Genomic DNA, 17020 nt, shown 5'->3' on the forward strand with positions numbered 1-17020 from the left:
ATTCTTGTTGTCTTCGTCAGCTGCTCTATATCAAGTGGCAGGATAATATCAGAAATGAGGATATTCAAAGCCAAACCCAGAAACTGCCTCCATCAGCATTGGTCTGATTTTGGCAATTTTCTTGGTATAGACATATCATTAGAATGGAAGACTAATGAATTCCAAGGGTGCGTACTTAGGAATGCCACTATGTGGCCATTGATCACATGGACATCAAAAGCTTTGGTGGTGCAACAAGATTGCCAGTGAAGGACATAAACTGAACATAGAATCAGGCCTCCTTAAGCACCTTACCCAGAGATTGATGTGAGCGGCACTCAGTTTGTCAGGAGGCCAAGTCCCTTTGGGATTTGCCGTGATGACGATCTCTGCTGAGAATCCCAATCAAGGGTGTCAGATGTGGTGGTGTTTTTTTGTGGTGGACATTACTGATTTTGCTTGGATTTGAAGTAGATGTCATAGAAGCTCTATTTTCCACATGCCATCCATTCTCCACTAAATTCAGGCGTTTACAATCATAGCCCTTAGAATTCTTCAATAAAACTTGCTATGAATAAGATACAAAATCAAAAAGCATTAGTTTTTCAAGGGGGATGAAATATTCCAAGATTTCTTATATGTTCCTTTAATGATGCAGAGACAAGGTAGGTCAGGTAGTACTTTTTGTTGGATCAACTTCTCTTGGTGAGAGAGACAAGCTTTCGAGTTGGTCCAATAAAAGATATTACCTCACCCACCTTGTCTTTAATATTCTGGAACTGACACGGCTACAGCAACACCTCATAATGGTGCACTCCATGAGTAATTATTCTCTCTATTGGCTGCAAATGAGTTATCAAAAATACAAACAGAGTGATGCATATGTGTGTTCAGCAGCTCCTGTTGTTTGCTAGGAAGGAAATAAAATCATTTGTAGTTATGGATATGTTAATTTAATATGGCAAAAGGGAAACAGATATCTGACATTTTGGTCCTGGGCTTTATCAAGGGTGATTTTCCTTTTGATGAACCTGAGAATGGTACACTGGGACTCAGGGACAGTACAAGTTAAACACAAAAGTTATGATTAAGATGTAGCCACAAAAACACATTTGGCTGCTTGCGGGCCTGTCTTATTGTTACTAACTTTAATATCTGCTCACCCACATGCCTCAGTTCAACGTCTGTTCCGCTTTTTCCCACAATCAGTTCAGTCCTGAACACATATGCTGTGTCTTCAAGGTCTAACGAATTACAGCATTAATACAATGATTGGGATCCATAATAATACTACTTTGCACTTGTGTCTTGCCTTCCACTTGGTCTCAAAGTGCTTTGCAAACTTTATTGTGCACAAGGAAATCCTGCAGCCCTAGATTACCACCATGGAAGAGCCAAGAGATCCTTTTTCTCCTTCACCACAGTGACCATTAAGTCCAGAAGAACTGAAAAACACTGAAACCAGGCTGAAAAACCACATTGTTACCCAGAAATTTTCCACTCAGTTTCAGGATACAGCACCTCTCATGGGAAAGAATTACCAGCCTAGTTCTCAGAAAATATCCCTTGAATTTAGGATGGCATATTTGGCTTCCAGGAATGGCTGCTGTGCAAATGACATACCTTTCTAAAAATGTGACATGTTCACACAACAGCAAGTCCCACAAACACTGAACATTATTCAAGCCACCATTTGCAACTCTGAACCATGCAGTTCCTGGCTGGTGAAATACAGTAAAGAGTGCCTACTTTTTCTGTTAACAGGGATTGTCAACACTTTAATTGAAAAGAACAGTCTATACCCTACCCTAACACAGACAACAATCCAGCCATAACTCAACAATCATCACCTGACCCAAATGATCTTGCTAACTATTGCCTAGTGTCTGACTCCCATTTTGGGGCAAAGTAATTGAGAAGCTGGGGAAATGCCATCTACAGCTACACTTGCCCTCTGCCAAGCTATTGGACCCTTTCTAGGAAGACTTTAGACTGGGATACTTCACACAGTTAGTGATGAGTAACATTTTCTTCTCAGGTGTGGACAAGGGGCAAATATCCATATGATTGTGACAGATCTCTGCAGAATTGGACATGTAGTCATGAGAGACTACTGATTCACCTTTAAGACTTAGCAGAGGTAAGCAGAAGAATGTTGAGGAATGCTCTGATCCTTTCTCTGGATCAGAGCATTTCTCAACACTCTTCTCACCTGAACAGTTCTGGAAGGATCAATCTGGTTCCCAAGTATTTATGTAAAAACTGGGGTAGAGACTTAGGTTTGTCTTTGTATATGGAAGAACATAAGATGTGGAAGAACAGGGCTCTGTATTCCTGATGAACATTCTAGAGTTTTTTTCTCTAATTTAATACCTTTTTGGAATAAAACTAAGCATGAGGTTTTTGTTGTGTTGAGTAAATCTTATTAAAATGGTTATAATTCTTAAGCCATAGTACTTGAAGGAAATGCTTCAGACTTTGCTGCTTATATGATTTATTGAACATATTTCACAAAGCATTGATGGAGGAGTAGTGTTTGTTAGTTAACTAGAGTTATCTCCCAGGTCACATGTGGTTTCTCAATTCCTACAGTATTATTCATGAACATAAATGAAATGCAATTTTGTATACCATGGTGTCCTAACCCGAATTCAGGCTGCTGAGTATAGAGAGGTTAATACCAAAAAGTTTATAGAGGCCAGCATACCTTAACAAAACTTCTCAAGCCTGACCCTGTTGGCTTGACTAGCTCCATTTTCAGATATTATTAAGTAAACTCTCAGAGCTTAGCATCTGGCAAAGAAGCATGTTGCTATTATTTACCCTATCCTCTTATCCTTCGTTGTTCTTTTCTGATTTTTGAAAACCCTAATTTTTCTGCTAGTCAGAATTGGTAAAGGCCTTCTGAACTATGTGAAGTTACGTATATACAACTGTTTCATATATTTGAGTTTCCTGCCACAGACTTTTTGTTTGCTTTTTATAGATCAAGCATTACCTCTTCTCAGTTGAAGACCCCTTTGTAAAAAGTTCAGCTTCGAAACGTGCAACTTTCGTTTTGATTACCGTGATTATTACATTCTGCCTTGGGCAAATCATTTCACCTCTCTGTACCACAGTTTTCCATCACGAAATAGGGTAATAATGCTTACTTACTTTTGTAAAGTGCTGACAAGTGCTGTTACTGCTACCAGTTATTCATTTGTATTGTTTTCTTACTTCCCCCTCCCTGCTACCACCCACTCCCTTCTGGAATCATACTCTTTGCCGTCCACTGACATGGCACTTCTGAAAATCAATAATGCTCAAAACGCACTTCTCTTTTCAAGCCAAATCAACCATTTGGGTACTCAAACCACAGCAAGAGTGAACTTCCACACTGAACTTCCTTTGGGTTTACAGGAAACATACCGTTTTGAAACTTTTTGGGGGTTGCCCACAAAAGTGAGCAATGAACTGAGACTTGTGGTCATTATTTGTCACATTCACAGCTGTTTCTTCAAGCTCAGACACTTCTTGGACAGTTCACAGGAACTGAAAGATGGCAGGAAGATTCTGTTTCATTTTCAAAAAAATATTGGGCTGGTCAATGGTCATCCACATGGTTTAAAATGACAGATAAAACATCTTCCTGGAATAGAATGTATTTCACCCAGTAAGTCAGAGTGTGTATAATCTTGTTAAACATAAACTAAAAGCATGTCTCAATATTTCAGTCAACCTGCAGAAAAACCAGCATCTCCTCCGAGTAGACACAAAGCAACTATGACGTGCACACTCCTTACAAAAACTTCGATAGTCGTATTATGCCTGATCTTGCAACTATCTGTAAGGATGACAGTGCATCTCATTGACTTTAATGGGAGTTGCATGTGATGCAGTTACAGAACAGGACCCATTCAAGACCCATTCTCACAGAAACTAGTAAGTGTAATCACAGGTTCCCACTGAATTCCCCCTCTTGGCTATTCACTAAACTCTGTGAGGGAACTCAGCTGCTGCTGTTGTCAGATGCCACCAATATGGTGCTCTGCTCTGTTCGATGTTGACAACTGTCAGCTATGTGCATGTGTTCCCCCTGTGTGTTGCCCCCGAGAACCTCCAATGACCACAGACTCCGATAAGATACCAAGGCACCCAGCCAGGTTTATTGTCAAATGAAGCACAGTAATAGTTTCCAGCAGACTCTACAGGGACATACTATGAATATGTGCCCCCTGACAATGGACCGGCTCAGTCAGTGGCGGGACACTCCACTGCCCCCTAGGCTGGACAAAGACACCGCCCCAGGGATGCATTCTTATACACAGGTACAAACAAGTTACACATCACTCCTGACATATTGAAGTACAACCCTTCTATGTTGCAAGGTGCTGCCTCTCACCTTGTACATGTTGGTTTGAACAAAACAACTCTATCCATCATATTACCCTTTTGTCCCTGTGTTTAGGATGGGGCAGCTTGTTCCCTGTTGTGTGTGTGGAATGTGCAAGTATTGGAGCGTTCTGTAGGGTGACCAGACAGCAACTGTGAAAAATCGGGACAGGGGGTGGGAGGTAATAGGAAACTATATAAGAAAAAGACCCAAAAATCAGGACTGTCCCTATAAAATCAGGATATCTGGTCACCCTAGTGTTCGGATATCTAGTGTCCAGTACCTTTTAGGTATGTATCTTTTTGCAGCATCAGCCCTTTCCTTGCCAGCTTCTGTGATCAGGGCATGCCTCTGGCTCACAGCTTAACTTTGCTTTATGTTAGGAAAGTCTTGACCATTACTTTAGTTCAGGCCTTAAGCCTCATACCAGGCCTCTGATATAAGAGATTATGTTTCAGGGCCTCACCTTACTACATTCCCCCACTTTTTGTCTTTTTATGGGGAGAATGTTTACCCATCATCCCGGAAAAGCATAATGCATGGACTAAAGACAACCCAGTGAGCTAAATACTGTTATGTGGTATCTTATTTTACCATCCATACACTTATGCCCCATCTGTCTTTTTAGTTTGCACATTCCCACATACAACTGATAGACAGATTTTATTATCCAATTATTTTTTAGTCCCTTATGGCAGGCCTGGGAATGTTGGGCCCGGGACCAGGACCGAGGAATGTAATATTATGATTGAGCCTTAGAGGTACTCCCAAATAATTAATATATATGAATAATATAGATATGGCATATATATTGTAGTGTATATGGGCATATATGTATAGTATGTATACATTTAACAATTCTTTTCCAATCTGTGTTGTAGTTTGGCCCTTGTGGTACTGCAGATAGCAACCCTTTCTACCGCCTCTCCTCACTTCGTCTTTCTTTCTTTGTTTTAAAAGCTAAAAGTTATAGTTTTTACAGAAACTTCCAAAAGAAAAGTAATTGAAAACAGAACAAAACAAGAAACAAAAAGAAAACAAGGTAAAAACTTTACTTTAAATAAATCCAGTAAATTAATTATTTTAAACCTTCAGGAATGGAACAGCTGGAATTATTCCTAACTTTCTTGAACATATGGTTGCCAAGCAACAGAAATGCACACTCTGCTTCTAATCCTAACCACTCACTAATATTTGAAACATGGGCTTTTCTTATTTCCATATAGCAGAGTTTTCAAATAATGTTAAACATAAAGTAATCCAAAATTCCTTGTGACTAAATTAATACAATAAATTTGGCAAATATTAATATTTTTATCAATGCATGATAAAAGCTTTAAAAAAGGTAATAACTTGTTTATTCAAATGTTTAACCCTTTTTATTTTTTACTTTTGTTTGCCTTATTTTGTACAGTTACGGCAATCATGTGTGGGAGTCAAAAGCTTCAGTGGCACCCTATGATTGCCAGTGATGGAATAAACAGAATATATGACCAGGCCACCTTATGCACCTTGCCAGAGGGCAAGCCAGCTTATGTTGTATGTGCAAAGAAATTATGCCCCTCTGGAATTTGCTATGATGAAGATAAGTTGTTTTCCACGTTTCCGAGAGTTTAAATCATGATGGGGCTTTTAATTGCTTAATTCTTCCACTGAGGGCATTTTTCTTAGTTTCTTTTTACTCCAGTACCATGTAATGTTCACTGCTTAGAGGGCTTGCAAGAGATCTGCTTTATTCAGTATCCAGTTTTAAATGGCTATACATAACTATAACAGCTTCAAAGCATCCCACCCAGCCTCTCTGTCTAGGAAGCTCAACCCTTGAAGACACATTCCCCAATACCTCTCACACAGCTCCAACATGCCCAAGCTTCAGATTCTTAAAAGGGTGACACTTTTGTCTGACACATTAATGAATTGAACTCAAAACTCCACTGGAACTTGCTGGTACTAATATATTACTTATAGAACCCTTTTTGATGGGATTTCTGCTACAAAGAGCCCAGAAAGCTGGAATGCTTCTTATCTCTAAAGTAGGACTGACGACAGGTTTCTTTCCTGCACTAAAACTGGGCACTGAATCAAGGCTCTACATGATTTTTGCTCCTGCTCTTGCAGGGGAAGGGTGTGGGTGCTGACTAGAAAGTGTTGTCAATTATTCCAGTTTTGGGCTCCATTTATCTAATTCCTACTAACACTTCTGCAAGAGCCACATTTCCAACAACTATTTCATCATCTAGTACCAGATAGAGTCATAGACTTTAAGGTCAGAAGGGACCATTATGATCTTCTAGTCTGAAATCCTGCACAATGCAGGCCACAGAATCTCACCCACCCACTCCCGCAACAAACCCCTAACCTATGTCTGAGCCATTGAAGTCCTCAAATCATGGTTTAAAGACTTCAAGATGCAGAGAATCCTCCAGAAAGTGACCCGTGCCCCACGCTGCAAAGGAAGGCGAAAAAACCCCAGGGCCTCTGCCAATCTGCCCTGGAAGAAAATTCCTTCACGACCCCAAATATGGTGATCAGCGAAACCCTGAGGATATGGGCAAGACTCACCAGCCAAAGAATTCTCTGTAGTAACTCAGATACCATCCCATCTAACATCCCATCACAGGCCATTGGGCATATTTACTGCTAATAGTCAAAGATCAATTAATTGCCAAAATTAGGCTATCCTATCATACCATCCCCTCCATAAACTTAGTCTTGAAGCCAGATATGTCTTTTACCTCCACTGTTCCCCTTGGAAGGTTGTTCCAGAACTTCACTCTGATGGTTAGAAACCTTTGTCTAATTTCAAATTTAAACTTCCTGATGGCCAGTTTACATCCATGGTTGCTTGCTACACCCCAATTTGTGGTTTACATGCAGAAAGTCTATTCCAAACATTGTTTCTCCTGAAATGCCTCGTTTGTCCAGGAAATCCATCTTGTAGTCAATCTTCTAAATCACAGGTCAGTTGCATTTTTCTGAGTACTTCTACAGGTCTCTATTGATGGCTAGAAGTCAGAGTAGTCATTTGTAAATTAGTTTCCTTCAAGTCCAGGAGATGAATACAAACGTCACTTCATTTTTTTTCCTCTCTAGACTTACTATTTTTGTGTCTTAATTGTTTGGGGGCACAAATTTTAATTCAGGTTTATTACCAATTGTGTAAATTGAATGCCAGGCCAAAGAAGGAGTGTTCAGGTCAAAAGCAGAACATGCACCGTGAGGCGGGGAGGAACGTAGAAACACATAAGAAAGATGAGCTCATCGGGTTCCAGTAACTGTGCATGACCACAAACTGATCTCTGAAAGCACTCCATGTTTCAGTTGTAGGAAAACTATTTGACTATCTGATCTAGCCATTTATAAAATAATTGGAATCCTGGTGACTATCCCCTTCCTCAGTCATTAAAACGGTTCTAAACGTAACTGTTTTCTTATGGCCACTCGGAGCTTATAATTAATGTGTGGGTAATGGGACAAGTTTATGATGCTGTTCAGCATTAAAAGCACACTGTTGCGTTAAATGTGCAATTCTGTTTTGAAAAGTGAGACCTTTGGAGCTCAACAGATCTGATCCCTGTTGGTATTCAGAGTCATAAGCACTGACTTCCAGTGATAAAAACAAGATTTTACTGCTCTTTACTCCTGGTTGCACTGCAGAGCCAACAGCTAAAGGGAATTTGAGCTGGAGTTCATTCTTCATGGCATAGTGTCAACAGGATTGCTTACTACATTCCACCAGTTACACCTGTGCAAATCAAAGCAAGGCAATGAAGTTGTACAAGTATCAATGAGGGCATAATTTGGCCTGTAGAACTTTTATTACCGGTGATGATACGCAGCACAGAAAGAATCCAGCAAGACTTTCTGAACTCGGGTTGAATTTGTAGGTCATGTAGTTAGAAAAACATTTTGTATTTTCCAATAGAGCATATCTGATATGCAATCCAGATCACACATGGAACTCCACATCGCTATTTTCACAGTCACAATTCAGGAAAAAAATGAACTTTAAAAATCATGGGCCTTATTCTAACATCACGTACATTGGGGTTACACAGACGTGACCGACTTAAGTGGAATTATTCCTGATTTACATGAGTGTGAAATTAGAATCTATTCACAATATATTTCCAAAATATTCCTTGCCTAATCTACAGATAATACCTTAGTTTATTAAAAGATTAAAAATATCAGTTTACATACTATGCTATTTAGTTTTCCTATTTTCCAGTTAAAATAAACTAGCTAGTTCTGTTTCTAGTTAATCACTTTCTATTTTTCATGTATTATGACACCGCTGCACTATTTGGGTGGCAAACATTGCAGGGGAACATTTAGTATTTAAAAATAACTTTTATTTGATCTTTTAATTTCATGGTAACATTTCCATTGGTCAGATTTTGAAAATAATTGACCTTTTTACAAAATCTATATTTGGGCTAAATTTGATTGTGTCCCTTTGACACCCTGCTGCACATGGTAGTCATCACAAAGGTGTATAGTGATCTCTAGTTCAGATTTTGAGTTGAGGCTAAAAAGACATAGCCAGATTAGAAAGTTACTTGCCGTATGGTAACTGGAGGTGCTTTGAGATGCATGGTTGTGATGGAATATACCCTGGGTTCACATTCTCCACAGTATTGTAATAATGTTTGTACAAGGTATCATTTGAGGTATCATTTCAAAACGTATAATTTGCTGATCAATACTATCATGGCAAAATGCACATAGCAGTGTTATATGGGAAGTTATAAACATAAGATGAGATCATGACTAAAATTATATTTTGTCAGTAAGTCTGGGGTGTGGCCAAACCAGTTCCTCAGAGACAAAGGGCAGACTGATGCCTCAGCCAGATGTAAACAATGCTGATGAACCATTACTTGCTAAGTGGCCATTCTTTGGCAGGAAAGGGGGCAAGGGCAAAAAGTCTACATCTCAGGCTATGTCTACACTGAAAACCTTACAAAAGCACAGCTGAGCTGCTGCAACTGTGCTGTTGTAAGGTGTGCTATGTAGCCGCTCTGTATCGCCAGGAGAGATCTCTTCCAGAGACAAAATAAAACCACCTCCAATGAGGGGAAGGTAGCTTCGTCATCAGGAGTGTGGCTCCTGCTGCCGAAGCATTGTCCACACCAGTGCTTTTCATCATTAAAACTTTTGTCATTCAGGGGGGTGTTTTTTCACACCCCTGAGTGACAAAAGTTTTAACAACGAAAGTGCCAGTGTAAACAAAACCTTACTACAGAAACGGGTAGAGTTTCCTTCCACACAGACTGCCTGGTGCCTTTCTCCCAGCTGGAAATGCTTCTCAAAGTGGGGACAGGACTATAAAAAAAAAGGGCAGACATCCCAATACACCCCTCCTCTCTCTCCCTGTCTGTCTCTGGCATTGCACCTAAGCAGACACAGGAAAACTGCCATTGGACTTGGGGGTAGGGGATCCTGATCTGACAGTGTGGTCAGTAATCTGCTGAAAGCATGCGGTGAGAAAACTTTGCTTTTAATCTAATTTAATTTGTTAAATTAGGTTACTGGTGCCTATTTTATTTTTCTTGTAATCATTTCTGACTTTTATGCCTCATTATTTGCATTAGCTTAAAATTTCTCTCTTTGTAGTTAATAAACCTGTTTTGTTCTTTCCTCTAATTCAGTGTATTTTAGTTGAAGTGTCTGGATAACTATTTTAAAAAAATAAGATGGCATATTATTCCCTTAAAGGAATAACAGACAATATATTTGTATTTTCCAGGAGAGGGCTGGGCAGTATGGGACATACATTTCTGGGGGGAAATCCAGGACTGGGGCTATGTTGGGGTCACCTGCAGTATAACCAAGGCTGGTGAGAGCCAAGGTGTGGCTGGCTGGCTGGTTGTAGCGCACACACTCCCAACATAGCTGGGAGTGACTTACATGCTGGAGGCTGTTTGTGAGCAGTCCATGTTGGAGGTTACAGCAGCAAGGCATTGTAATCGGCACTCCAGGTCATAGGGGAGAGGTGACACTACTACGCATTATTCTGGATTGTGCCCTGCTATGTCACAGAGGTCCCTATCTGTACTCCACGGTGGATACACTGACATCCCATGTGCCCAGAGTTGGAGCATTCTTGACAGCAATGTCTGTTGGTCCACACATGCACCCTCACTCTCCTCATGCTTCCAACATAAAGGGTGGAGCAGATCGACCACCTCTCCAGTTCTTTTCTACTGCAAATCCAGGTAAGATCTGAAGCAGAGGGGAAGGAAGGAAGGTACATAATGACCACATATCTAGAAGAACTTCCACTTACCATGAGATAAGTAACTTTCTCTTCTTCTTCAAATGCTGGTGTCTATGTGTATTCCACTGCTGGTGATTGACAAGCAGTACTCAAGTAGGAGGAGGGTGCAAGGATGCAGACGGCTGGGCTGTTCGAAGGACCGCTGTCCAAAAGGATGCATCAGTAAAGGAATCCAGCACTTAATCATAATATCTTGCAAATGTATGGATAGACTTCCATGTAGCTGCTTTGCAAATGTCAAGTAGGGGTACTTCTTGAAGCGATACCACTGAAGTAACTTGTGGTCTTGTAGAATGAGCTTTCACTCCAGTTGACAGCAGAATGGGATACAACTCAAAATCCACGTAGAGATCCTCTGGGATTATATAGCCTGACCTTGGACTCTTTCTGCTATAGCGATAAACAATCTGGTAATTTTCTGAAGGCTTTGTCCTTTGCAGGTGAAAGACTAAGACTATTCACATGTTGAGGGACTGAAGTCTCTCCTCTCCTCTTCAGATATGTTCAGTTGCAGAAAAAATATAGGTAAATGCATTACTGGTTCAGGTAAAACTCCAAAACTACTTTGGTGGTGAACTTCGGATGTAAATGTATGGAGACTTGTCTTTATGGAATATGGTGTAAGGCAGATCCTCCATCAGTGTCCTGAGCTCATCTAATCTTCTAGCTGAGGTGATGGCCACAGGAAATGCAACTTTCATAAATAGGAGAGACATGGAACATGTAACTGGTTCAAAGGGAAGCTTAGTGAGTTCTGAAAGAGCAAGGTTTAAGTCCAGTTGAGGAATAGGTTTCCTTACTGGCAGAAAGGTTCTGATTAGGCCTTTCCAGAAACTGCTACTCAGTGGATAAGCAAAAATTGGAGTATCAATGTGAAGGTGGGTGGTAAACACTGATTGTTGACAGGCAGACTCCTAAAGAGTTGACAGAGAAATCAGCTGTTTTGAGAGAGAGAAGATGGTCTAAAATAAGGGGACTATCTACTGACTCTGGGAATGCAAGTTTTGCTGTGCCTAGATGGAGAAATGCTTCTCCTTGGCTAAATAGCATTTCCTGATTAAATCTTTTCTGCTATTAGTGAGGATGTTTTGTACGGCTTCAGAGCATGAACATTCTAGATGTGATGCCCTCCAAAAAATAAGCCTCGAGATGGAGTGCTTGGTGGTTCGGATCCTTGATTCTGCACTTCTCCTGGGTCAGGAGGCTGGGAAAAGACTGAATGTTGATCATCCAATTCCATGGGGTGACCGCTTCGTCACACAAGGGAATAGATCATGCTCCTCCCTGTTTGGTGTAATGGTTGTCATATTGTCCAACATTATGAGTACCTGGTGACACTGGATGAATGGAAGAAAGAATTTTCAAGCTTCTTGGACTGCCTGTAATTTCAGACCATTGACATACACCCTGGCCTCTCAGGGTGTCCAACTGCCTTGTGCCATGTGGTTGTCCTTGTGGATTCCACAGCTTAGGAGGGAGGCATCTATAATGACTGCCCTGTCTGATGAGGGGCAAAGGAAAGGAATGCCTACACATACGTAAAGGGGATTTTTCCACTGCAGTAGAGAGAACGTTATCTTGGTGGGAATTGTTACTATGGTATTCATGGACTGTTTGTTTGGTAAGTAAACTGTTTGAAGCCATGCCTGCAGGAAATGAAGGTAGAGTCTGGTGAACAGCATAACATAAATGCATGAAGCCATATGTCCAAGAAGAAAAAGACATACTCTCAGTGGTGTTCAAGGGCTGCACAATGAGGTTGTTTGTTGCTTGGAATCTGTCCATCAGTAACTAAGCTCTTGGCATGAGTGAATCTAGAGTTGCGATGATGAAGTCTATGGTCTGTGTCGGAGTGAGGACATACTTTTGTAAGTTTATGCTGACCCCTAGGGAAGACGGGAGCTGAAGCATTACCAAGTCAACTCCATGGTATCAATCTTTGCTGTCTTAGGGATAGGGATGCATGTGGTTAGAGTATGCCAGAGTGCTCTAGCTGGTTCCAGAATGGCTTTGCTAACAGGAAGCACCATTTGGCTGTTCCTGGAAGGTTGTATGATGCCCAAAAGTTTATATTGTGGATCACTCTAGGGAGATCTGGAGCTCCTCTGGAACCCTGCACAAAAGTTCCTGGAACTGCTTATGGTCATCTGCGAGGAAAGGGGATATTGGAATGACCTCTTCATCCAGAGATCATGAGGATAATTTTGTCAGTACCAGCAGAACCACTGGATCTGGCTCGTAAGAAGGAGGTAAGAAGAATCAAAGGGGATTGTGGAGGTCCCCATGGAACCTGCAGTTCCAAGTGCTGAGGTGGAGGTTGGTTACAGATAGGTCCAGGTCCCTGTCTAGGTGGTTCAGAGTTCACTGAGAAAGATCCAGAACTGGCTATCAGCAGTAGCGTCGGCTCCACAAGAGGGAAACCTTGGCTGATAGATGGAATGGGGGACTGACTTGTCATAACTTGCATCTCTTGGTGGAGTCAGGATCTCTCTGATGAAGGAAGAACCTGATAGCAATGGAGATTGGGGATCAGGGAGAGCAAAAACATCCTCTGGTGTAGCACATGTCTCTGATCCTCCTGGAGTGCAAAGGGTCCTGTCCTCCTTAACCAACAGAGCCAGAGCAGTTAAACTTTGTGTCACTGTCAGGCAAGGCAGTGCTGGAACTGTTGGTGGTTGAAGCTCTTCATGGTTGCCTTCTGTCGGTGCCATCGGTTCCTGGTATTTGGGTTTAACTGGTATCTTTGCCGCTGGTGCACAGTCCAGTACCAATGGAGTCCTGGATTTATGGGTTTTCTTGTCATGACCCTGAGACTTAGAATGTTATAAGACCTCATGGGCTGAGCAGGAAGATTTGCTTGACTAGGCAGGGTCAGATCTGACTTCTTTGAAGTGGACTTAGAGGAAGATCTGCTTTTGTATTTCTGAGACCTTTCCCTGCACAGATGCTGGAGCTAGGGGTGCTGTGGATGCGGCAGCACTCCCTGATTTGAAGTGGTTTCCATCATATGCAGGGTTTACAGTTTTGTTCAAAGGATTTCAACACTCCCACTGTACAAATTGTTCCAGCACCTATGGTTCTCTGCCATTCTGACAAGATCCCAACAAGGTAGGAGGCCAGTGAGTAGATTCTCTTGTTCCTAAGTCAGATCTCATGGCAGGAGGTGCACTCCTTGACTCAGTCTCATGTATGGCGGATTGTTCCCTGGCCTGTGTCCGGGTGTGGCCTCATGGCTTTCTTCATGAGGTGCTTTTTGAGTCAAAACTCCCACACCACATGGGTACAACTGGGGAAAGAGTGGCAGATACTGTACATTGCCATGATGTGGCCTTCCTCAAGGCAGCACAGGCAGTGTCAATGGTCATTGCTGGCCAAGAAGCAGCATGGGCAAGAAACACAGGTTTTGAAGAAGGCTGGCATTCTGGACATAGTCCAATTCCCTTAACAGGGTGGTGGTGGGGGAATTCCCTGGGATGGGAAAGTTATGTAACTATGGCACTATAAAACTTAGCTAAAAACTATAGAGTAAAGATTCTAAACTATTTACTATATATATAGTGCATGCATACCCACAGGGGACTACACATAGGGACGAGCACTTGAAGGAAAAAAAAAAGGTGTTTCATCCCATAATGGAGAGCGTAGTGGAGAGTGACTGATGATTACACAATTATTTGCTATTCAGAATTACACTACCAGTGTCAGCATTTCGTTACATAAAACTGAAAAAAGCACAAATGTGCAATGCAGCAACTCATGAATATACCTCATGAAAAGCATCTGATAAGCTTAGAGAAATCCAGGAAACGCAGGCACAGTAACAGATACATGTAAGTGCTGACTAATTCTCCAGGAGTAGTGTCCTCATAGCTCTGCGTGCTAGACTTAACACAAAGGAAATAGTCATTCAAGGACATTCTCAAAAACATACAGGGTCAAATCCTTACTCAGGCCAAATTTCTTTTGAAGTATTTCCTTGAGTAAGAACTGTGGGTTTTCATTCACAGTGCTATAATGAGAAAGGGAGCAAATGAAGAGGTCATTCTGTAGGCAATCATTAGGGTTTTTTTTATGATGAGATGCAGTATTTGATTTTGAACATCTTTCTGACATTTTATTTCAAATAAAGGAATTCTATGCAAGCAGTGGAATATTGAAAATATTATGGTCCTTAGATTGTGTATCATTTTTTTAAAGTGCACAGAGATAGCAGGAACAGCAGCAATGGAATCATTCTCACGTTAGTTTTAAACTTGACCCAGAGGGAAAGTCCCCTGGACTTGAGTGGTTAGTTCATTATCCATGCTCATTTAGGCCCCAATTCAGCAAGGATTTGCAAAACTTCCTTTTTTAAAATCTAAATAAATAACATAAATTCTGGCTTACTCCATCCTATTATTAATTGGCTGATTTGTTGCATGTATAGTGGCAGATGATCATAAGCAGAGACCTGAAGGAGAGTGTTCTGCCTTTACAGATGAGGTCAGGGAGAGCAGGAGTTCAGATTTGGCCCTGTTGGTAAGGCCGGATCTATGAAAGTGGGGAAGTAAAGAAGCGTATCGGAACAGACAGGCACTTTCCCCTGAGGAAAAAATGAATCTGCCTGGCCCAGTCACATGTTTTGTCATATAAAACTGTGGCAAATGAAACAGTATATTTTTATGAGACTGAAGATGACCCAATCACACTGTCAATTCACTGCCACAGAAACAAACGTTTAAATAAGTAATCCATTCCAGAGACTCTGAGGCCCATCTCAGGGTAAAAACTCTAATCTTGTGCAATGCTGCTGTAAATGTCAGGGCTCTAACTTGAATCTTCGTAATGAACAGTATGTTACAGTTTGAGTAGGGGTTTTTCAAAATTGCTTAGTTTTGAAGGACGAGCAGTGATCTATCTGGGTCTTTCTGCATTTTTTTTTTTAAGTGATCTGGTCTACTGAAATGAAAACGGAATACATTCTAAATGGAGGTGCTTACATCAGAGTCACATTACAAGGAAGATCAGACTACTCATACACATAAAGATTTCCAGAATCAGCCTCTAGGACTGAAGACATTAGCTTTCTCCTTAGCAAATACTAGGAACTGGAAAGTTTCAGTGTTGCTGTAATGTAGTTTTTAGGGGCCAAATTCCACAGTCTTTACACAGGCAAAACTCATGCTGACTAAGAACTCCAGAATATGGGTCAAGATTTTCTTGTAAAATTTAACTGACTTAATTATTATTTAACAACTGTATACATTTTTTTTTAATTGCTGAACTCACCTTACAAAAACACTGAACCTCTCCAGTTCTCCACAGCTTTCTAGTGGGAAAGCTGATTCTGAGGCCATGTCTACACTATAAAATTATGTCAACGTAACTTACGTCTGCATCCAGCCACTGCGGTTATTAAATTGCTTGTGTGTGCGCGCACTTGGCTCCTTGTGTTAGTGATGCACGTCCTCACCAACAGTGCTTGCATTGATTGTATTGTCAGCGTGGGGCGCTGTGGGATGGCTCTTGAAAGTCAGTAACAGTTGACATAAGCGACACAGTGTCTACACTGACTGATTACATCGACCGTGACTCTATGGCACTTGGGGAATTGGTGTTACTAAATCAGCATAAAGAAGCACTTATATTGGTGGGATTCAAATTTAAGTGAAGATACTTTCACAGCAAGGTTGACACAACTAACCCTGCAGCGTAGACCAGGCCTGAGTCCTACTTTGAATTCTGAAATTGTCAAGATAGTAGCTTCCCGTTTGATTGCTAATTGTAGTTTTAATATAGTTACATTTTAAAATGATTTACTATCCATTGTAATGAGAATATGTTTATAGTACTCTGGAATTTTCCAGGTTTTTCCATCATTTATTTATACAAGTGAAACTATCTTTTATATTTATAAGCCTGTGTTGCTCTCCTTTGAATTCTTTCCAGTTGATTTATGTTTCTAGTACTGAAGTCTCTAGGACGAAATGAAGCATTTTAGGCATGGCCTTATTACGTTTTGTAAAGAGGGACTATCACCCTCAACTCCATTTTGTGCTGCCTCTCAACATGCAGTCTCAGATTACATCTAGTATATCATATTGCAAACTCTTATCTAATTTGTTATCCACACTCACCCCTTCCATTGAATAACAGTGGTTTGGATTTTCTCCAGATGTATTTTATATTTGTTACTGCTGAACCTTATTTTGTTATTTCTGACCTATTTTTCCAAACCTATTTTCCTTTATATGACCTCTTTGTCTTCACTAGCATCAACAACACCTCCCAGTTTGGTATGATCTGCAAATGTTATTAGCATGCTCCTTAAGTTTGGTCATTTACATGCTAACATTAAGCAGAATAGTCTTTGCCACTAACTTCTCCATCACATTAACTGGGCT

The sequence above is a fragment of the Chelonoidis abingdonii genome, chromosome 5 (assembly GCF_003597395.2).
Source record: "Chelonoidis abingdonii isolate Lonesome George chromosome 5, CheloAbing_2.0, whole genome shotgun sequence".
NCBI classification, from domain to species: Eukaryota; Metazoa; Chordata; order Testudines; family Testudinidae; genus Chelonoidis; species Chelonoidis abingdonii.